Here is a 23,328-nt window from a genome sequence, read left to right as displayed (position 1 = left end):
CAGCCCAGAGGGGACACTAATGACAGCCTAATCTAAGCCACCAGTCAACAACGCCTTTTCAGCTCAACAGATCAGCAACACCCAGGAATCACCACAAATCCTAACCACAACACGCCCTCCTCCAAGAGGATGCCAAGGAAATTTGAAACCAAAAACACCAACGAGACTGCGATGACACCAACCAGGGAGATGGCAAACTGCACCAAGAACACAACACCACCCCCAAGATGACAACGACCCAGCAACAAAACAAGAACTGAAGGAAGTGAAAATGAGACTAACAGAACTACTCAAAGCATTCAGTGACGTGACCTCCAAAGTGGAAACCCTAGAAAATAAGAACCAAATACAAGAAAGAATAATAGAGAAGTACCGAGAGGAAAACACACGTGTCAGTAATAAAGTGGCTAAACTGGAAAGCCACCTGGAAATAAGAGATATGGAAAACACAGCCATGAAAATCAAACTGGCAGACTTAGAAGACTGTAGCAGACGCTGCAACATCCGCTTCCACAACTTTCCTGAAAAAGTGGAGGAGAAAAGCCCAGCAGACCTAATTGTACGCTGGCTGAAAAATACAATCCCAAACCTAACACTCGAGGTAGACGACCTGGAGAGGGCTCACAGAGCCCTAAAACCTATACCGAAACCCCACAAGACATCATTGTATGCTTCACACGCTACAAAAAGAAAGAAGAGGTATGGAACAACCTCAGAAACTCAACAACAAGCCTTCGATATGGAGACAACCCCATATTGGCCTTACAGGATTTATCTCAGGACACCCTAAATCGGAGGAAAAACCTACGCCCATGCACCCAGCGCCTCCAACAAGCAGGGATCAAGTACCGATGGGGCTTCCCCTTCTGCCTTATAGTAACAACCAACACAACACAACACACGGCTACCAACATACCTGAAGCCCTGCAACTACTGAAGAACCTCGAACTCGGCCCTCCACTGGAATGGCAACCGACAGACCCACCAAGTGACAGTCATGACCACCACGAGGAAACAACACCAAACAACTGGACAACAGTAACGATGAAAAAGAAGCAACAGAAGTGACACAACAATGCAAACCAGCACATCCAACCACCACCACGCACATGCAGCACAAGGCAACAGACCAGGATCAACCAAATCAACACATCACAGATGGACGACCCTACAACAACAACCACAGCTGAATGAAGCACCCAGAAAACACCTCAAACTGAAGGACTGGTCATTCTCCCCTTCCTTCCCCCTCCCCCTAGGCCATAAATATAGCCAACACCATCAGCACCCCCCCAGCCCTGCATCTCCACCCCAACGCCAGTCCAGATGACTTCAAACCATATTCCCCACCACCCAACAACCCACAAACAGGCTAAAATCTGACACCCAATCAGCACAATGGTGGCACCAGAGTGTACCAACACCCACATCCCCACCCCAACATATTGCTAATAACATGTTGCTAATAACACTGGCAACACTGCTTATGAACCCTATATCCGACATTGGCGTCACAAAGACGCTTAACACCGTCTCACTGACCACCCCCTATCGCAAACGACAGGGAGGATGGTCCGCCCCTGAACTAGGCCATCCACACCAGCTGAGACCCAGGGCCAACCGGCTAAACACCAGATGGCCCAAAATACCCCTAACAAACACCTATATGACTACATATAGGATACTCTCTATAACCTATTACCCACTCTTTAACCCAAATCTGATCCTAATCCCACTAATCCCCCACCCACCACATGCTAGGTCAGTGCAACCCCATTGGTTTGTTAAACAGCACAAAGTGAGAGACACAGGACAATCTGTGGGGTTGGCAAGGAATCACCCTACATAATAGATAAGCAAGATGGCTAGCCTAAAAGCAATTACACTAAATGTGAGGGGGCTGGGAAACCCCATAAAAAGAAAACGCATCACTTCATACATAAACACCATGAAACCACACATCACCTTCCTACAAGAAATACACAACCCACCCAAAGGGAGCAAACTCCTGAACGACACCCCCCCCCCAGTCAACAGTGGGCCACACGAGGCTCAGAGAAAGCTCGCGGTGTAGCCATAATACTCAGCAGAGACCTGAACTTCACTGCCACAACAGTCCTAAAGGCCAAAAAAGGCAGATTCGTTTTTGCTAAAGGGACACTAGATGACAAAATCAAACTGAAAATCGGCTCCATATATGCCCCAAACTCGAAACAACTAGAATTCTTTCAGAAGACACTAAACAAATTCCTCTCCTTCTCTGAAGGGGAAGCAATCCTAGGAGGGGACCTCAATGTTAATATGAAAGGTATATCTCTGAAAGACATCCACCCTACAACCCCATGGGCAACCTTCCTCCAAAGGAAACCCCCAACAACTAGGAACTCTTACAGGTTATTAAAAATGCTAAAAAAACAGGGGTCTCTACGGCATTTGTCGGGAGACACCAGCCATACATTCCAATCCGGACGCCATGGTACAGTGTCCAGACTGGACAGCATTCTGCTCACACAGGGTCTGATCCCCTCAGTGGAATCAACAAACATAGGTAACATTAAAATCACAGATCACACTCCAGTATAAGTCATCGTTAAAATAGGAGAAGGAACACAAACCACCCAATCATGTCCTTCAGTCCCATCCTAACTACAAACAAACAAATTAGAGAGAGTCTCACAAAAACTCTCCAAAACTACTTCAAGGAAAACGATGTAGACAATATAACAACTCCCCTCCTATGGGATGCAATGAAAGCGGTCACCAGAGGAGCTTGCATAAAAGAGAAAGCATTCCTTAAAAAACAAACCTCCAAAATTAGCAAAATAGAACAAGACATCACAGCCCTCTCATCACACTACAAACAAACAGGATCTAAAAAACTCCTCAAACTTATAGAACAAAAAAGGAGAGAACTAGACTCCCTAGAAATCAACAAAACAATGATCAACATTCTATACTCTAAACAACATTTCTATGAATATGGAGGGGAAAACTCCAGATTACTAGCAAATTTAGGAAAAAAGCACTCAAAACAAGAATGCACTGCATCACCAAAAAAGACGGCAACATAACATTCTCCCCCAAAGAAACAACCTCAGAATTTGCAGAATTCTACTCCAACCTATACACCTCCCATAACCCACCAGAGAAGGAAATCAGAAAATTTCTAGCAGGACTGACCATGCCTACCCTGACTGATGAGGAACAGGAATTCATGGACAGTCCTATCACCCCAGAGGAAATAGATACGGTCCTCAAAAACCTGAAACCACACAAAGCCCAAGGCCCAGACAGCTTCACAGCAGAATTCTATAGGAAATTCAAAGAACCCTTGATGCCCTACATGACCCGCCTATTCAACGACATCATAAAAGGGGGCCCATCCCCAAAACCTGGACCCACTCCAAAATAGTCTCCATCCCCAAACCACTAAAAGACAGCCTCAAAGTAGAATCATACCGCCCAATCTCATTAATAAACCAAGACTACAAGATATTCACATCAATCTTGGCCAACCACCTAAAAATCTTCCTACACAAGTTAATAGCCCCAGACCAGACTGGCTTTGTCCCTGGCCGCAATATAACAGACCCCATCAGAAAACTACTGAACCTGATCGAACACAGCAAGGCAACCAAACTCCCATTGACAATTATGTCCCTAGACATCCTCAAAGCCTTTGATTGCTTAGAGTGGAAATACATATTAACAGTACTAATATGAAATTTGGCCCCAATTTCCTTCAAATCCTCAAACAAATATACTCCCAAGCCTCAGCAAAATGCAGAACTAACAATATGGATTCTAATACTATAGCTATCGAAAGAGGCACGAAACAAGGGTGACCACTGTCTCCCTTCTTATTTATCCTGGCTCTGGAACCCTTAGCAACCTGAATCCGAGGAGCCACAGACGTCAAGGGTGTGGAAATAAAAAGAACCTATAACTTAGGGCTCTTTGCAGACGACCTAATGGTCACAACACCAGACCCCATAAGCACAGCAACCTCCCTAATCAGAGAACTCAACACATTTGCAATGGTGTCGGGCCTACAGGTAAATTTTACAAAGTCAGAAGCTATGTGCTTCAACACCCTTCCTCACTCCCAAAAAGAACTCACGAAGGTCACCAAAATAAAACTCTGCCACACCAAGTTCAGATACCTAGGGGTACAAATAACCAGAAACCTCAATAAATTGTACCTCCACACCTACAAGCCCCTGTGGCGACAAATTAACAAAGACCTAAAGAGATGGAATAACGTGAATTTCACTTTCTCAGACAAAATAGCCATGATCAAAATGATCACCCTCCCAAAACTAACCTACCTCTTCCAAACCCTCCCAATCTGGATCCCCTCAACCCAACTCCACAGTTGGCAGAGAAAACTATACTATTTTATCTTCTCACATAAAAAACCAAGAATAAGCCCCAAATACCTGCACCTCCCCACCTCAGAAGGAGGATGGGGAATCCCCAACATAGAAGCATATTACATTGCCAACCAAATGCGCCATATAATCCCATATATACTCGAAGACGAGACAAAACAATGGGTACACCTAGAGAGGGACACAATTGAAAATACCTGCACCACAGCATACCCACTCCTCCCAAACAAACTAAAGAAAATTCCCACGACACTTAACAGGTACACACAGACCATGCTCAAAGCATGGAAAACAGAAATAAGCAAACTATCCCCAACCCCACTAATCCCCCTGGCGTACCACCCATTATTCCACCATGCAGCACAAAACCTCCAGATAAAAACCTGGTGAACCAAAGGCTTATATCGCCTAATAGACTTTTGTAAAAATAACAAACCTTTGTCAACACAAGAAATACAAGACAAACTAGAAGACACCCAAATGCCCTGGTTAACACAACACCAACTACATGCCCTCTTAAGCAACCCAACAGTAAAATCAGCAGCAACTAGGCCCCTGACAACCTTCAAAAACCTCCTCCTAACAACAAAGGGAAACGGTAAAGGGATGGTATCCGCAATATACAAAATACTACTCCAAAATCCCACAAACCCCCAGATGCAATCAAAAAACGATAGAAGAATGACATAGGCTATGAGAATAAATATCTATGTACTGTTGTACCATACAAATATATCACAGCAGCTTACAACAATCTGAAACTATAAAACGACAGAATCCTAAAAAGTTAAAAGCAAGTTAAACTAATTTACAACAAACATCAGTAGACTTCTGTGGGGAATGCACCCTTAACTGCCTACAGAGGCCTGGCAGAATAGGAGAGTTTTGAGCAGGTCTTTAAAAGTTGGCATGGAAGACACCTGCTGGATGTCTAGTGGCAGAGAGTTCCACAGGAGTGGGCTGGTGGCACTAAGGGTTTGAGTTCTTGCTGTTATCAAGTGAGCATCAGCAAGTGGTGCTCCTGAAGCTGATCTCCGTGATCAAGCTGGGATATAAGGATTCAGGCACCCTGAGGATCCCTGACCCAAGTGGTTCAAGGCTTTGTAAATTAGCACAAGGAGCCTGAGCTCTGTTCAGCAGTAGGTGGGCAGCCGGTGCAGCTGTTTTAACAAGAGTGCCTCCTGTTACCAGGGCATGGCCTACAGGGGTTAGGCTACCCCTCTCTGGGAACAGTCATAGCTGGTGAACCAGGCAAAGCTGGTAAAAGGCCTTCTCAGCCACAGGACACCTGGGCCTCTAGTGACCAAGATGTATCCAGAAGTACCCACAAACTGCACACCTGTAGCATGCAACCCATCCAGAACAGGTAACTTGCCAGTTTCCTGAACATGGTAGCTACCTACCCAAAGAGCCCCCATCTTCCCAGGAGTCAAGCACAGTTTATGGGCCCTCACCCAGTCCACCACTGCATCCAGACACTGGTCCAAGTCTTTCACAGCCTTTCCTGATCCAGATGTTATGTTGCACCAGGAAGATCTGAGTTCAAATCACTGGGTGACTTGGAGGCAGTCGCTGTCTCTCAGTGTTACTTACCTTGCAAGGTTGTTGTGATTACAGTGGTACCTCGGGTTAAGTACTTAATTCGTTCCGGAGGTCCGTACTTAACCTGAAACTGTTCTTAACCTGAAGCACCACTTTAGCTAATGGGGCCTCCTGCTGCCGGAGCCCGGTTTCTGTTCTTATCCTGAAGCAAAGTTCTTAACCTGAAGCACTATTTCTGGGTTAGCGGAGTCTGTAACCTGAAGCGTATGTAACCTGAAGCGTATGTAACCAGAGGTACCACTGTATTAAAGCAAAGTAGGGGTGCATATGGCAGGCTGAGCTGCTTGAAGGGGCTTTCCATGAAATAAATAATCATGACGGGTTAGCCAATTTGGTGTTTTGCGTACGTTGCATTGCAGACTAGATGAGCTTTGTGGGTCCCTTCCAGCTCTACGGTGATTCTTCAGAGAAGAGAGGAGACAAACAGTACAGGTAAGGATCAGGCAGAGAAACCGTGGGTGCTGAGCCCCATTTCATACTTACATGAGGGAGATGCGGTCGCCTTTGCTGTTAATCTCACGATGCTCCCAGTAATCACAAAATCTTTTCCTTCCTCATCACACTTACCTGTTCCTGGCCAATCTGTCCTTGATCTTATATCTCTGCTTCTCTATTGACAGAAGTTTTATTGGAAACCATGTGTGCAATTAAAAAGTATCATAAATACACCTGCTGTGGCTTTTCAGGGCAAAGAGCAAAAGGGCAAAGAGCATTTTGCAATATGGCCAAATATGGTCAGATTGAAGCATCTCTGGCCATATTCTAGCAATTCATGGGTGTGGCTTTGAAAAAAAAAGTCCTGCTGATTCAACATCTCCTTTCCGTTGCCAGATTTCACAAGCTCTCTCTGGAAAGCTGATGCAGCCTCCCACATATCTTTGGAGATGGATTATTGGTTTTGCTCAGAAACGTGTCCCAGATTGTGCCTCTGTAAAGGCCAAGTAAACGGTGGGCTTAAGATGCAACGCTGTTAACACCTGTTTAGCAATAGGGATGGAGGAAAAATTCATTTGCATTTAATGGTGAACCCAGCTAGTGGAAATAAAAGGTAGAGCCTATAAATTAGGGCTCTTTGCAGACGACCTAATGGCCACAACACCAGACCCCATAAACACAGCAACCTCCCTAATCAGAGAGCTCAACACATTTGCAATGGTGTCGGGCCTTCAGGTAAATTTTGCCAGGTCTGAGGCTAAGTGCTTCAACAACCCCCTCAATTCACCAACATCACCAAGATAAAACTTTGCCACACCAAGTTCAGATCCCATGGGGTACAAATAACCAGAAACCTCAATAAATTGCACCTCCACAACTACAACTCTTTGTGGTGACAAATCAACAAAGACCTGAAGGGATGGAACAATACCAACTTCACTCTCTCAGACAAAACAGCCATGATCAAAATGACCACCCTCCCAAAATTAACCTCCTGATCCCAATCTGGATTTCCCCAGCCCAGCTTCGCAAATGGCAGAAAAAATTACACTCATTTATCTTCTCACACAAAAAAACAAGAATAAACCCCAAATACCTGTACCTCCGCTCCTCAGAAGGAGGATGGGGAATCCCCAACACAGAAGCCTATAACATTGCCAACCAAATATGCCACATAATCCAACTCCCTTCTCTTGCGGGGGCCCAATTAGTGCCATTGCCTTCCGTTAAGAGTTTGGGTGTAATCCTTGACACCTCCCTTTCCATGGAGGCGCAAGTTGCAGCGACAGCCAAGGCGACATTTTTCCACCTTCGCCGCATCAAGCAGTTGATCCCTTACCTTTCCCGCCCTGACCTGGCCACAGTGATCCATGCGACGGTCATCTCCAGGCTTGACTACTGTAATTCGCTGTACGCGGGGCTGCCCTTGAAGCTGTCCCACAAACTCCAGCTGGTGCAGAATGCCGCGGCAAGACTCCTTAGGGGGTCTCTGCCATGGGAGCATATTCACCCAGTGCTTTTCCAGCTGCACTGGCTCCCGGTGGAGTACAGGGTCAGATTTAAGGTGCTGCTTTTGACCTTTAAAGCCCTTCACGGCCTACGTACCTATGGGACCGCCTCTCCCGGTATGCCCCACGGAGAGCCTCAAAGTCCATAAATAGCAACACCCTAGAGGTCCCTGGCCCTAAGGAAGTCAGATTAGCCTCAACCAGAGCCAGGGCCTTTTCAACACTGGCTCCAGCCTGGTGGAACGCTCTGCCTCATGAGACCAGGGCCCTGCAGGATCTGATTTCTTTCCGCAGGGCCTGTAAGACAGAGTTGTTCTGCCTGGCTTGGAGCCAATTTGATTCCCTCCCTCTCTTTCTTTTTTCTTTTCCTTCTCCTCCTGCAATGAGGCTACATTTTAATATTTTAATGTTTCAATATTTTAATGTTGTATTCTATTTTTGTTTTTAAATTGTAATCATTCAACTTGTTTTTATTATTTCTTGTAAGCCGCTCTGAGCCCGGCCTTGGCTGGGGAGGGCGGGGTATAAATAAAAATTATTATTATTATTATTATTATTATTATTATTATTATTATTATTGTTGTTGTTGTTGTTGTTGTTGTCCTGTATATATTATATTATATACATTAGAAGATGAGACAAAACAATGGGTACACCTGGAGAGGGACACAATTGAAAATACCTGCACCATAGCATACTCATTCCTCCCGAACAAACTAAGGAAAATACCCACAACACTAAACAGGTTCACACAGACCATGCTTACAGCATGAAAAGAAGAAGTAGGTAAACTGTTCCCAACCCCATCCCCATAATAATAATAATAATAATAATAATAATAATAATTATTATTATTTATTATTTGTACCCCGCCCATCTGGCTGGGTTTCCCCAGCCACTCTGGGCGGCTTCCAACAGAGATGAAAAATACACTAAAATGTCACATATTAAAAACTTCCCTGAACAGGGCTGCCTTCAGATGTCTTCTGAATGTCAGGTAGTTGTTTATCGCTTTGACATCTGATGGGAGGGCATTCCACAGGGCGGGCGCCACTACCGAGAAGGCCCTCTGCCTGGTTCCCTGTAACTTGGCCTCTCGCAGTGAGGGAACTGCCAGAAGGCCCTCGGAGCTGGACCTCAGTGTCCGGGCAGAACGATGGGGGAGGAGACGCTCCTTCAGATATACTGGACCGAGGCCATTTAGGGGCTTTAAAGGTCAGCACCAACACTTTGAATTGTGCTCGGAAACGTACTGGGAGCCAATGAAGGTCTTTCAAGACCGGTGTTATATGGTCTCGGCGGCCGCTCCCAGTCACCAGTCTAGCTGCCGCATTCTGGATTAGTTGTAGTTTCCGGGTCACCTTCAAAGGTAGCCCCACGTAGAGCGCATTGCAGTAGTCCAAGCGGGAGATAACCAGAGCATGTACCACTCTGGCGAGACAGTCTGCAGGCAGATAGGGTCTCAGCCTACGTACCAGATGGAGCTGGTAAACAGCTGCCCTGGATACAGATTTGACCTGTGCCTCCATGGACAGCTGTGAGTCCAAAATGACTCCCAGGCTGCGCACCTGGTCCTTCAGGGGCACAGTTACCCCATTAAGGACCAGGGAATCCTCCACACCTGCCCGCCTCCTGTCCCCCAAAACAGTACTTCTGTCTTGTCAGGATTCAACTTCAATCTGTTAGCCGCCATCCATCCTCCAACTGCTTCCAGACACTCACACAGGACCTTCACTGCCTTCACTGGTTCTGATTTAAAAGAGAGGTAGAGCTGGGTATCATCTGCATACTGATGAACACCCAGCCCAAACCTCCTGATGATCTCTCCCAGCGGCTGCATGTAAATGTTGAAAAGCATGGGGGAGAGGACAGAACCCTGGGGCACCCCACAAGTGAGAGCCCAGGGGTCTGAACACTCATCCCCCACCACCACTTTCTGAACACGGCCCAGGAGGAAGGAGCGGAACCACTGTATGACAGTGCCCCCAGCTCCCAGCCCCTCAAGACGGTCCAGAAGCATGTCATGGTCGATGGTATCAAACGCCGCTGAGAGATCCAGCAGAACTAGGAAACAGCTCTCACCTTTGTCCCTAGCCCGCCGGAGATCATCAACCAGTGCGACCAAGGCAGTTTCAGTCCCATGATGAGGCCTGAATCCCGACTGGAAGGGATCCAAATGGTCCGCTTCTTCCAGGCGTGCCTGGAGTTGTTCAGCAACCACTCGCTCAATCACCTTGCCCAAGAATGGAAGGTTTGAGACTGGGCGATAATTGGCCATCGTGGCCGCATCTAAAGATGGTTTTTTAAGAAGCGGTTTAATAACCGCCTCTTTCAGCGGGTCTGGGAAGGCTCCCTCACGGAGGGAAGCATTCACCACCCCACGAAGCCCATCGCCCAGTCCTTCCCGGCTAGCTTTTATAAGCCAGGATGGGCAAGGATCCAGGAGACAGGTGGTTGGCTTCACTCGTCCAAGCAGCCTGTCCACATCCTCGGAGGTAACAGATTGGAATTGATCCCACACAACTTGACCAGACAGGACTCTAGCACTCTCCTGCCCCGGCCCTGCTCCCACGGTGGAGTCTACTTCTTCCCGAATCTGAGCGATTTTATCTGCAAAAAAATTTGCAAAATCATTGCTGGAGAACATGTGGCCCGTACTGGGCCCCGATGTTACAGGTACACCACCCACTATTCCGCCACGCAGCACAATACCTCCAGTTAAAAACCTGGCAAACCAAAGGCTTATACAGCCTAGCAGACTTCTACAGAAATAACAAATCCACATCAACACAAGAAATACAAGACAAACTAGGGGACACTCAAATGCCCTGGGCTAACACCCCACCAATTACCGTATTTTTCGCCCTATAGGACACACCAGCCCATAGGACGCACCTAGTTTTCAGGGGGGGGGGGAATCAAGGGAAAAAATATGATCCCCCCCCCCCCGCAGCTCTGGGAGCAGCGGACAGGCTGCACACAGCCTGTGTGCTACTCCAAGACCTTCTTCCTGCTTTTGCGGGAGGTGGCGGAATTCCCCCACCTCCCGCAAAAGCCCACAGGAGCCGCGTGCGACTCCTGCGGGCTTTTCAACCAGGAGGGAGAAGGGACTGAAACGGCCAGTCAGTCCCTTGTCCCTCCTCGGGGAAAAGCCCCCAAGAGCGGGGCACTCTTTAAAGAGCGCGTGGCTCCTGTGGGCTTTTCAACCCAGATTGTGCCCCCCCCATCCTCTGGGGCTGGCGATGGGGGAAGCGCTGTTTTCCCCCACTGCCAGCCTCAAAGCCGGGTTGGAGAGTAGCGGGAAGGCGTCGCACGCCTTCCTGCTGCCCCCCATCCTCTGAGGCTGGCGATGGGGGAAGCGCTGCTTTCCCCCACCGCCAGCCTCAAAGACCAGACTCTCCTGGCTTCAGCGGAAGCAACACGAAGCCTCCGGAGCGCAGGCTATCGCTGAAGCCAAGGAGCCTGCATTCGCCCCATAGGACGCACACACATTTCCCCTTCATTAAACAATGCCCTCTTAAACAATCCAGTAGTGAAATCAGCAGCAACTAGGCCCTTGACAACCTTCGAAAAACCCCTCCTAACAACAAAGGGACACAGCAAAGGGATGGTATCCACAATATACAAAATACTACTCCAAAATCCCACAACCCCCCTAGACGTAATCTAAAAACAATGGGAGGGTGACATAGGCTATGAGATCAACCCCATCCAGTGGACCAGAATGTGGTCTAAACCTCCCTTTAAATCCATATCAGCGAAAAGAAAAGAATTCACTATGAAACTTGCTAGCAGGTGGTAACTAACACCACGGGAACTAGCACTAATACGCCCAAGAACCTCACCAAAATGCTGGAGAGGGTGCACCTCCACAGGCACATACCTCCACATGTGGAGGGAATGTCCTAAAATCCAACTCTTCTGGACATCAATCATGCAAGAAATAATGCAAAATAACTAAGCAAGTCACCCCAGAACTGGCCCTACTAAACATCTTCCAAGATAATAATGCCCACTCACATCACAAAGAGCTCAGAAGCATCTTATCCAGATACTGGAGAGAGCTGTTAGGAGAAAGCATAGACCAATGGTATCAAATAGTATGGGAAACAGCCTTATTAGAAAAACTAATGTAACACTACTGTTTCACAACAAATGAAACTGACCCGCAGAAAACATAACTTGAAAAAAGAGACATTGTACATTTGTAAACCAAGAAACCTTTAATAAAAATAAATAAATGGTGAGCCCAGCTAATTTGCGCTTTCCAAAACAAGAGGTGAACTGAAGCACAGCCGTCAAAGTTGACATTTCTACAAATTTTGCAATACAGCTTTCCAGTTAAGTACAGAAATGCATATACCCGGGCAAAGTGTGCATGTAAATGCATATGTGAAAATAATATAGGAAAAGATACCTAAATGCAATATTTAAATGCATTCTATCAGGGGAAATTTCTTTGCAAAAATATGACTATTAAGCTAATTAAAACACAAAAATGTGTATATAAGGAGATAATCAGCCTGATGAAGACAATATATTGGGGCAGGATGTCACCAACACTCCATGCATCAGCACTAGTGAGGGGCAAGACTATGTTGTCTCTCTGGGTTCCACCATAACTAGCAATCTCTCCATTGATGCCGAACTAGACGAGAGTATTGGTAAGACAGCTATGGCAATCGCCTTTCCAAAAGGGTATGGGAAAATGTGATGCCAACAGCCAATACCAAGTTGAAGGTCTACCAGGCTTGCGTGTTGAGGACGCTGCTTTATGGAAGTGAGTCGTGGGCAACTTACAACCGTCAGAAGCGACTCCTCAATGGTGCCCAGATGTGCTGCATCAGGAATATTTTAAGCATCACATGGCAGGGCAGAGTCTCAAACAAAGATGTGCTCCCCCAAGCCCACATTCCCAGCATGTTCACACTCCTGTCTCAGCGATGTCCATGCTGGCTTGGTCATGTCAACAGAACAGAAGATGGCGGGATCCTGAAGGATGTGCTCTATGGGGAGCTGGCTTCATGCACCAGGCCCTTGACAGACCAACTCTGTGTCACAGAGATGTTTGCAAATATGACATGAAGGCTGGAAACATCAACCCCACCGGGTGGGAATCCCTTGCAGGCAACCACTGTGCCTGGAGAATTCCACTCCTCCCGCGCTGCAGATGTGTGGGATTGTTACATGTCACATGTCTGTTTACATTCCAGCACAGATTGTTGGAGTCTCGTGAGCGGAACATCCACTCTGTATTGCATTTGTGTTCTCTCTCCAAGAAGAACAGCAAAGAGAGAAGCCATGTTTTCTTTGTCCTGATATATGTACAATAAATGTAGCCTAGTATCCACGCCTCGAGAAAAGCAATGACAAACCTAGACAGCATCTTAAAAAGCAGAGACATCACCTTGTCAACAAAGGTCCGTATAGTTAAAGCTATGGTTTTCCCAGTAGTGATGTATGGAAGTGAGAGCTGGACCATCAAGAAGGCTGATAGCCGAAGAATTGATGCTTTTGAATTATGGTGCTGGAGGAGACTCTTGAGAGTCCCATGGACTGCAAGAAGATCAAACCTCTCCATTCTGAAGGAAATCAGCCCTGAGTGCTCACTGGAAGGACAGATCCTGAAGCTGAGACTCCAATACTTTGGCCACCTCATGAGAAGAGAAGACTCCCTGGAAAAGACCCTGATGTTGGGAAAGATGGAGGGCGCAAGGAGAAGGGGACGACAGAGGATGAAATGGTTGGACAGTGTTCTCGAAGCTACAAACATGAGTCTGACCAAACTGCGAGAGGCAGTGGAAGACAGGAGTGCCTGGCGTTCTCGGGTCCAGGGGGTCACGAAGAGTCAGACACGACTAAACGACTAAACAACAACAGTATCCACGCCTCAAGCCAAATCTGTTGTGTGTTTACTCTGCTGAGTAACGTATGCTCACGCACAGCAGGATGAGTCGCAGACGTCCGTCGGAGGAGGATGACTGATGGATCTCCGCAGCGGCAAGGCTGAGAAGGGAGATGCTTCAGGTGGGTTCTGTCCAGCTGGCTTTCCATCCCACGGTTCCGACAGCAGTGACTAGAGGAGGAATGACTGCGCAACGGGGACGCCTTCCTCTGCCCCAGCTGCAGATGAAAACTTGTCTCTCATGTATCAGTCTCTACAGCTACAGAAAGTGCTGTAACTCTGCAACAGTTTGTCTTCAACCCTGGTGGTGCACTTTTCCACAGTTTCTCAAGACAGATGGATGCCAACAACAGGCCAAGGGCTGCGAAAAAGTTTTTCAGTGTGATTTTAAAACAAACCAAGGCTGACAGTGAAGCAATGCCCAAGTGAATGGCTCAGTTGCCAAACCTTCACAGCACCCATCAAAACCAACCCTACATGTGCCCACATCTCCCCACTTGAACCACTGTGAACGGTGGAATTGGCACTCTGCAGGTGCCACATAAGACCCCGTCCCACATTTGTAAGAATAATGACATGCTGAATCAGCAGAAGGACTTTAGACACACCAATGAATTGCTAGAATATGACCAGAGATGCTTCAATCTTACCATATTTGGCCATACCGCAAAATGCACCCCTTTTGCTCTTTGCCCTGAGAGGCTACAGGAGATGTATTTATGTATTTATGATATTTCTTTATTGCACATGTGGTTTAAAATAAAACCTGTTTCAGCAGATAAGCTGAGGTATAAGAACAGGGGCAAATAGGATAGGTAAGTGGAGCGAGGAAGGAAAAGATTTTGCGTTTACTGGGATCCTCGGGAGATTAACAGCAAAGGCGACTGCATCTCCCTCAGGTAAGTATGAAACAGGACTCAGCACCCACAGTTTCTCTGCCCGATCCTTCCTGTTCTGTTTGTCTCCTTTCTACTCTGTAGAATTACAGAACTGTAGAGTTGGGAGGGACCCCCAAGGGTCATCTAGTCCAACCCCTGCAATGCAGGAATCACAACTACAGAATCCCTGACAGTTGGCCATCCCACCTCTCTTTAAAAAAACTCGAACTTATGATCAGAAGCAAGGTGAGCTGTGGTGGAAATAACAGCTTTCTTGCCTTGCCTTGCCTTGCCTTGCCTTGCCTTGCCTTGCCTTGCCTTGCCTTTGGGCAAAAATGGCAATGCAGAGAGAAAACCGGCAGCACTGATTTATCAGGGAGAGAGGCAAAATGCATCTGTCTGTGCTGGGTAAGTTGACCAAACCAGGGGCAAATTGAGTGGTGCCATCTTAATTCGTATTGACACCAGAAGGCACCTTTGCTGTATTGTTCTCAGAGCCTGATGGCACTTTTCTCCGTCAGGCAAGCCTCTCTAAATGTGTAAAGTTGACGTGTATTCCAAGGAGTAATTTTTTGGGGTATGTGTATGTACTTAAATGCCAGCTTTGTTTGCATTTGGCATATTTCTTAGCTTGATTTGTTTCTTACTTCTGATCCATATGGATAATTCTAAAGTGCATTTTTAGAGAGTTGCACTCTCAAAGTGGATGAAAATGAATGAAGTTACCTGGGATGCTGATGGGGCTTGCTTGGTTTCCCTGAAGCTGGAGAATACATTAGTGTTGCATAGCTTGTCTCTAATCTCTGATGTCTAAAGTGTCCCCACCCTTGTCCTAAAGCAGCTGCCTGAAGTCTGTCCCGTCTTGCATTCCCTACAGATCCATTCAAAATGGCGGAGGATGAGGTTGCCGCTCTGGTCGTGGACAACGGCTCCGGAATGTGCAAAGCGGGATTTGCGGGAGACGACGCTCCACGGGCCGTGTTCCCCTCCATCGTGGGGCGGCCCAGGCACCAGGGGGTCATGGTGGGGATGGGCCAGAAGGACAGCTATGTGGGGGATGAGGCACAGAGCAAGAGGGGCATCCTCACCCTGAAGTATCCCATCGAACATGGCATCGTCGGCAACTGGGATGACATGGAGAAGATCTGGCACCACACCTTCTACAACGAGTTGCGGGTGGCCCCTGAGGAGCACCCAGTCTTGCTCACGGAAGCCCCCATGAATCCAAAGTTGAACCGCGAGAAGATGACGCAGATTATGTTTGAGACTTTCAACACGCCAGCCATGTATGTGGCCATCCAGGCCGTACTGTCGCTCTATGCTTCTGGCCGCACCACCGGGATAGTCATGGACTCCGGGGACGGGGTGACCCACACGGTGCCCATCTATGAGGGCTATGCCCTGCCCCACGCCATCAGACGCCTGGACCTGGCTGGTCGTGACCTGACTGACTACCTCATGAAGATCCTGACTGAGAGGAACTACAGCTTCGTCACCACGGCCGAGAGGGAGATAGTGCGGGACATCAAGGAGAAGCTCTGCTACGTGGCCCTGGACTTTGATCAGGAGATGGCCACGGCCAGCTCATCTTCCTCTCTGGAGAAGAGCTATGAGCTGCCTGATGGGCAGGTGGTCACCATTGGCAACGAGCGCTTCCGGTGTCCCGAGGCCCTCTTCCAGCCCGCCTTCCTGGGCTTGGAGATGGCTGGCATCCACGAGGAAACCTACAACTCCATCAAAAAGTGCGATGTGGACATCCGCAAAGACCTGTATGCCAACACAGTGCTCTCTGGTGGTAGCACCATGTACCCCGGCATTGCTGACCGGATGCAGAAGGAGATCACATCCCTGGCCCCCAGCACGATGAAGATCAAGATTATCGCCCCGCCAGAGCGTAAATATTCGGTGTGGATCGGGGGCTCCATCCTGGCCTCTCTCTCCACCTTCCAGCAGATGTGGATCAGCAAGCAGGAGTACGATGAGTCTGGCCCATCCATCGTCCACCGCAAATGCTTCTAACAACACAAGCAGCCAACCTCTTCTGGCCAAGTCAATATATACTGGGGCCTTGCTTTTATCTGTTGAATTCTGTCCTCTTGCAGGATATTTAGTATTTATCCAGTTCTTGATTTGGCTCCTGAATTGGGCAACCTTTGTCCACCGCTTTGCCAAGGCTTGTCCACAGCTGCACTCTTAATAATAATAATAATAATAATAATGATAATATATTATTTCTACTCCAGCCACTCTGATTGATTGTGTACCACCTTTGCCTTTTCTTTCTTCTGATTCATGTGGAGTTCAGTACTTTATTACTATCCATTTTCTCTGTCAAACAAAACAAGGCAATAAAGTCATGCTAAATGAAGTAAAAATTGGTGTGCTTCTTGTAGTAAACGACTCTCTTGATAACCAGAACCTTTTGGAGCTAACACCTAACATGAAGCCAATCTTCATGCTCAGCGTTGCAGCGAGCCAGATTGGGGGTACAGGGAGCCACACTTGTGGTTTCTGCTTCACTTGGCCCCATGTCCTGCTGCCACAGCGTCCAGAGTGAGTAAGTAAGTACCGGTAAGTAAATTTTTATTTCTACCCCGCCCTCCCCGGCCAAGACACGGCTCAGGGTGGCTAACATCAAATATCAAATACATTAAAACACAATCAAGCAATTGATTAAAATGCAGCTTAAAAATTAGAATCAGGATAAAATTAAATGACTGCCCATGAATTACAACCATGGGGTCGGAGACCTCAAATATTCATCAGGGCCAGCTATCCATGTTTGCCCCACATGAGCCAATAAAAGGGCCAAAGAGGTAACTTACAAGGTCCCATAGGGTCAAACTGGACCCAGACCGAAGGCCAGGCGGAACAGCTCTGTCTTGCAGGCACTGTGGAAGGATGTCAAGTCCCACAGGGCCCTAGTCTCCTGTGCTAGAGCGTTCCACCAGGCTGGGGCTGAAGCCGAAAAGGCCTTGGCCCTGGTTGAGGCCAGTTTAACCTCCTTGAGGCCCGGGACCTCCAAGATATTATTTGTGGACTGTAAGGTCCTCTGTGGGGCATACCAGGAGAGACAGTCCCATAACACAAGGGTCCTAGGCCACATAGGGCTTTAAAGGTTAAAACCAGCACCTTAAGCCTGACCCTGTACTCCACTGGGAGCCAGTGCAGCTGGTATAGCACTGGATGAATGTGGTCCCGTGGCAAGGACCCCATAAGGAGCCTCGCAGCTGCATTCTGCAACCACTGGAATTTCTGGGTCAGCTTCAAGGGCAGCCCTGCATAGAGCGAGTTACAATAATTGAGCCTGGAGGTGATTGTCGCATGGATCACTGTGGCTAGATGAGGGCAAAAAAGGTAAGGGACCAGCAGCTTAGCATGGCGAAGGTGGGAAAATGCCGCCTTTGCTGTAGCTGCAACCTGCACCTCCATAGAGAGGGAGGTGTCAAAGGTTACACCCAAACTCCTTACTAAAGGCGCTGGCACTAATTGAGCCCCCGCAAGAGAAGGGAGTTGGCCCCCCAATCCCATGTTGTCCCGACCCAGCCAGAGGACCTCTGTCTTCAAAGGATTTAACTTCAACCGGCTCCCACGCAGCCATCCAGCCACAGCTTCCAAGAATCTGGACAGTGTGTCCGGGGCCAAGTCAGGATGGCTGTCCATCAACAGATAAAGCTGGGTGTCATCAACATATTGATGACAACCCAGCCAAAAATTCCAGACAAGCTGGGCAAGGCTGGCATAAAAATGTTTAAAAGCATCAGGGAGAGGATTGTGCCCTGCGGCACTCCACACACCAAGGGGTGCTGCGACAACTCCTCCCCTAGCGCCACCCTCTGTCCCCGACCTGAAAGAAAGGAACACAGCCATTGTAAGACTTTGCCCTGAATCCAAAAGTTGGTGGTCGAGAGCTAAGCGGCAGTTTGGCTGAGCGTCCCCTCTGGACACGGGCCTTATGGATGGTCTCGCTCCTAACAGACCACAAGCTGTAACCAAGGCTCGCTTGTTTGCACTGACGCAGGGCTTACTCTGAGGAAGTTCCCAGGGTTACAACGGCTGCAAATGCAATCTCCCCAATGCAGTTTGCTTCCTAGTGGGATCACGCCTGACACTCCCCAGCTTTAATCTGAGACATGCCTGCTCTAAAAATTCGAGAATGTGATAAAAATGAATGCTAAGATGTGAATTTAGCAAAGGGGAGGCCTAACTTATGAATATGACCTCTGACTCCCATCATCCCTGATCACTGGGCAAGGTGGCAGCAGCTGGAGGAAGTATCAGCCTCTGGGGGTAACCCTGAATATATAGCTCCATGCGAGTCAGTAGTCAGGATCATTGAGCAGTTTATTTATTATAGATTGCATTTATGCATCTCCTCAAACGTCATAATCAGGGCAACCTCCATCCATCTCAAAGCCACCTTGCAATATCTGTTTGTTTTATTAGCTGGATTTAATCTGCCTTTTAACAAGTGCCCCCAAAGTACCTGAACAGACAAATTCTTATAAACTACCATACATTCTGTGCCTTATTAGAACACCGTTTTCTAAAAAAGGATGAAGTCTGCTGTGAAAACCGGTGAAATGGATGAATATAAATACCTGGGAGAATAGGTGCAGGGAGAAAGCCCCAGAATTTGGGTTCCGCAGCAGAATGGCCCTGTCTCTGATAGCCATGAGGCACATTTTATTTATTTCATTTATTCTATGGTATTGTGATTCCTTCCTGCCAACCTAGCAGTTCCAAAGCACGCCAAACTGCAAGTAGATAAATAGGTACTGCTCTGGCAGGAAGGTAAACGGTGTTTCCGTGCGCTGCTCTGGTTCGCCAGAAGCGGCTTAGTCATGCTGACCACATGACCCGGAAGCTGTACGCTGGCTCCCTCAGCCAGTAAAGTGAGATGAGAACCGCAACCCCTGATTCAGCCGTGACTGGACCTAATAGTCAGGGGCTCCTTTACCTTTACCTATTGTGATTCCTGCATTTCAGGGGGTTGGAATACTAGATGATCTGTGGGAGTCCTACAGTCAGAGACCTGCAAGGTCTAGAGTCCAACCCTGTGTAATGCAGGAATCAGCTGGACAACATGCTGGCTGCAAACACCGAACCGGCTGATCCTGGCTGCCCTCCATGCCCTGCCTTTTAGCATGGCATATATATATATATATATATCTCCAGGATCGAACCTGAGCCTTCCAAGTGCGAGTTTCTGGCGCTCTGCCTCTAGGCTACGGCCCCCCACAAAAGGGGGCGCCATAATCTGAACGAAGAGCTACTGGCGCGCGTGCGCACTACCTCTGAGAAGCGGCTATCAATGCTGCTGCGCCATGAGCCGTTCATATTTCCTGGAATGGACTCATCCTGACGCCCATTGGCTGTTGATTATGGAGTCCCACCCGCCCACTCCTTGGCCCCGCCCCTCTCCCTCGGCCTGCTTCTTATCGGTTGCTATGGTGATTTTGCAAAAAGAGGCGCCTGCCCCGCACTCTCAGTCTCTATGGTTGAGTCCTCGGTGGGGATCTTTCCCTCTTTTTCTTTTTAGTGCCACCTTCATTTTGTCCATGCACCTGCCTGCCTCCGTGATTTCCATGCGGCGTACCTCAGCAAGCCAAGTCCGGACCCTTGGTTGAGGGATGGTGTGATGGCCTGGGAATCTGATTCAGAGGCTGAACCTGAGGAATCCCAGCCTGCACAGGAGTCCACGCCTCCAGGGCCGGCTGAGCCGGGGCAGGGGCTTAAATCTGAAGGGCCTGCACCTGTGCCGGATCCTCACGAGCAGACAACAGCTGAAACCACTCTGGCTCCGGAGGCGATTGAGGACCCATTGCCTGCAGGTGCTCCTCTCCCAGCCCTGTCAGGGGAAGGTGAGGTTGCCTCTGGGTCCAGTAACCCTCCAGCCTCTCCTGAGCTGCAGAGGCTCAGGGCAGAGAGGCAGAGGGAACTAGGTTCTCTCAGGAGGAGTGCTCACCTTAAGGCCAGGAGAGGCGGGTCACCTGTGGGCCAGGACCGCCCCTGGACTCAGAGAAGATAAAGGCCAGTCAGCCCAGTCCCAGGTTGCGGGAGCAACATTGCTAGAAACCTGTTCCTGCCAGCACCCTGACCTGCTCTTCCGGAGGTCCTGACCACGCCCGGCTCCTTGTCTTGGACCCCACTTCGCCCTTGATGGACAGTCTCCAGACCCTCGACCCAGGACCGGACTCAGACCACGCTGCACGGGACCAGCACAAAAACAATAATAAGCCGCAAATACCTGCACCTCCCCTCCTCAGAAGGAGGATGGGGAATCCCCAACACAGAAGCCTATAAAATCACCAACCAAGTATGCCACATAATCCTGTATATATTAGAAGATGAGACAAAACAATGGGTACACCTGGAAAGGGACACAATTGAAAATACCCGCACCATAGCATACTTATTCCTCCCGAACAAACTAAGGAAAATACCCACAACACTAAACAGGTTCACACAGAACATGCTTAAAGCATGAAAAGAAGAAATAGGTAAACTGTTCCCAACCCCACTAACTCCCCTGGCACACCACCCACTATTCCACCACACAGCACAAAACCTCCAGTTAAAAACCTGGCAAACCAAAGGCTTATACAGCCTAGCAGACTTCTACAGAAATAACAAATCCACATCAACACAAAAATACAAGACAAACTAGGCGACACTCAAATGCCTTGGGCTAACAAACCTCCAATTACATGCTCTCTTAAACAATCCAGTAGTGAAATCAGCAGCAACTAGGCCCTTGACAACCTTCGGAAAACCTCTCCTAACAACAAAGGGACACAGCAAAGGGATGGTATCCACAATATACAAAATACTACTCCAAAATCCCACAACCCCCCTAGACGTAATCTAAAAACAATGGGAGGGCAACATAGGCTATGAAATCAACCCCACCCAATGGACCAGAATGTGGTCTAAACCTCCCTTTAAATCCATATCAGCGAAAAGAAAAGAATTCACTATGAAACTTGCTAACAGGTGGTAACTAACACCACGGGAACTAGACTAATACGCCCAGGAACCTCACCAAAATGCTGGAGAGGGTGCACCTCCACAGGCACATACCTCCACATGTGGTGGGAATGTCCTAAAATCCAACTCTTCTGGACATCAATCATGCAAGAAATAATGCAAAATAACTACGCAAGTATTAGAAGTCACCCCAGAACTAGCCCTACTAAACATCTTCCAAGATAATAATGCCCACTCACATCGCAAAGAGCTCAGAAGCATCATAGCCAGATATTGGAGAGACCTGTTAAGAGTAGGCATAGACCAATGGTATCAAATAGTATGGGAAACAGCCTTATTAGAAAAACTAATGTAACACTACTGTCTCACAACAAATGAAACTGACCTGCAGAAAACATAACTTGAGAAAAGAGAGATTGTACATACTTTTGTAAACCAAGAAATCTTTAATAAAAATAAATAAACCGCAGAGCCTAGGACTTGCCGATCAGAAGGCCGGCGGTTCGAATCCCTGCGACGGGGTGAGCTCCTGTTGTTTGGTTCCAGCTTCTGCCAACCTAGCAGTTCGAAAGCACAAAGTGCAAGTAGATAAATAGGTACCGCTCCGGCAGGAAGGTAAACGGCGTTTCCGTGTGCTGCTCTGGTTCACCAGAAGCAGCTTTGTCATGCTGGCCACATGACCCAGAAGCTGTCTGCGGACAAACGCCGGCTCCCTTGGTCAATAAAGCAAGATGAGCGCCGCAACCCCAGAGTCGGTCACGACTGGACCTAATGGTCAGGGGTCCCTTTACCTTTACCTTTAAATGGTGAGCCCAGCTAATTTGCGCTTTCCAAAACAAGAGATGAACTGAAGCACAGCCATCAGAGTTCACATTTCGACAATTTTGGCAATACAGTTTTCCAGTTAAGTACAGTTATTTGTCTCAGCCACTTGTTTATTTGTCTCTGCTACTTGTCTTGCTAAATTTTCCAAAGAGTCATTAATTCTACCAAGTGCCTGGGTCAATACATCTTCAGATGACATAACTTTTGGTTTAGTTTGCAAAGTAGCAGCTCCTAGTGTACCTACAGTTCCAGATGTTGAGGCCCTCCTCTGAGCTGCAGTTTCAGTCTGAAATTGTCTGCCAGATCTAGTGCCAGTAGTTTTTTTCCTGTGCCAGCTCTAATTTTCCTTTATCATTTGCCATGCCACTCTCATGGGAATCCAAGGTCAGTCCCACGCCTGAAGGATTTGTTTTGGAAAGGAAATTTCCAGCTGCTTGAATATTGTTGCAACAATGTCAGTATTCCTCCAGGGGGCCAATTCAGTTCACAACTCTTTAGAAACAAATAAAGTCCTTATGGGTTCTTTAGATCAGTGTTTCCCAACCTTGGGCCTCCAGCTGTTTTTGGACTACAACTCCCATCATCCCTAGCTAGCAAGACCAGTGGTCAGGGATTATGGGAATTGTAGTTCAAAAAAAGCTGGAGGCCCAAGGTTGGGAAACACTGCTTTAGATCACTTAAAAGTCACAGTTTCAATGTCCCCGAATAGTTACTTTAAAAATAGTTACTTTGAAATGTTACTTTAAGACAGGAGAAGTCCAGAAACACTGTATCTCTTTTGCAGGGCTAGTTCA

The 23,328-nt window shown here is 47.8% G+C and overlaps 2 pseudogenes across 3 annotated transcripts in view; one reads left to right on the top strand and one right to left on the bottom strand.

Annotated features, from left to right (window-relative positions):
* Positions 1–23,328, bottom strand: part of LOC310825185 (actin, cytoplasmic 3 pseudogene) — a 54,762-nt pseudogene that overhangs the window by 5,674 nt on the left and 25,760 nt on the right. The window contains exon 1 of one of the 2 annotated variants that reach the window (XR_014568564.1): positions 6,477–6,556. The exons of the other annotated variant lie outside the window; for it this stretch is intronic. The product of XR_014568564.1 is annotated as an actin, cytoplasmic 3 pseudogene (transcript). Of the gene's footprint in view, positions 1–6,476; positions 6,557–23,328 lie in introns of those variants that run through there. 2 annotated transcript variants of the gene reach the window in all.
* On the top strand, positions 14,620–17,096 carry LOC310825182 (actin, cytoplasmic 3 pseudogene; annotated as a pseudogene). The gene is made up of 2 exons (XR_014568563.1): positions 14,620–14,740; positions 15,597–17,096. The product of XR_014568563.1 is annotated as an actin, cytoplasmic 3 pseudogene (transcript).

The sequence above is a fragment of the Podarcis gaigeae genome (assembly GCF_964106915.1).
Source record: "Podarcis gaigeae genome assembly, chromosome: 9".
Lineage (NCBI taxonomy): Eukaryota > Metazoa > Chordata > Lepidosauria > Squamata > Lacertidae > Podarcis > Podarcis gaigeae.
The sequence above is the reverse complement of the archived record's forward strand: the minus strand, read 5'-3'. Positions and strand labels throughout refer to the sequence as shown.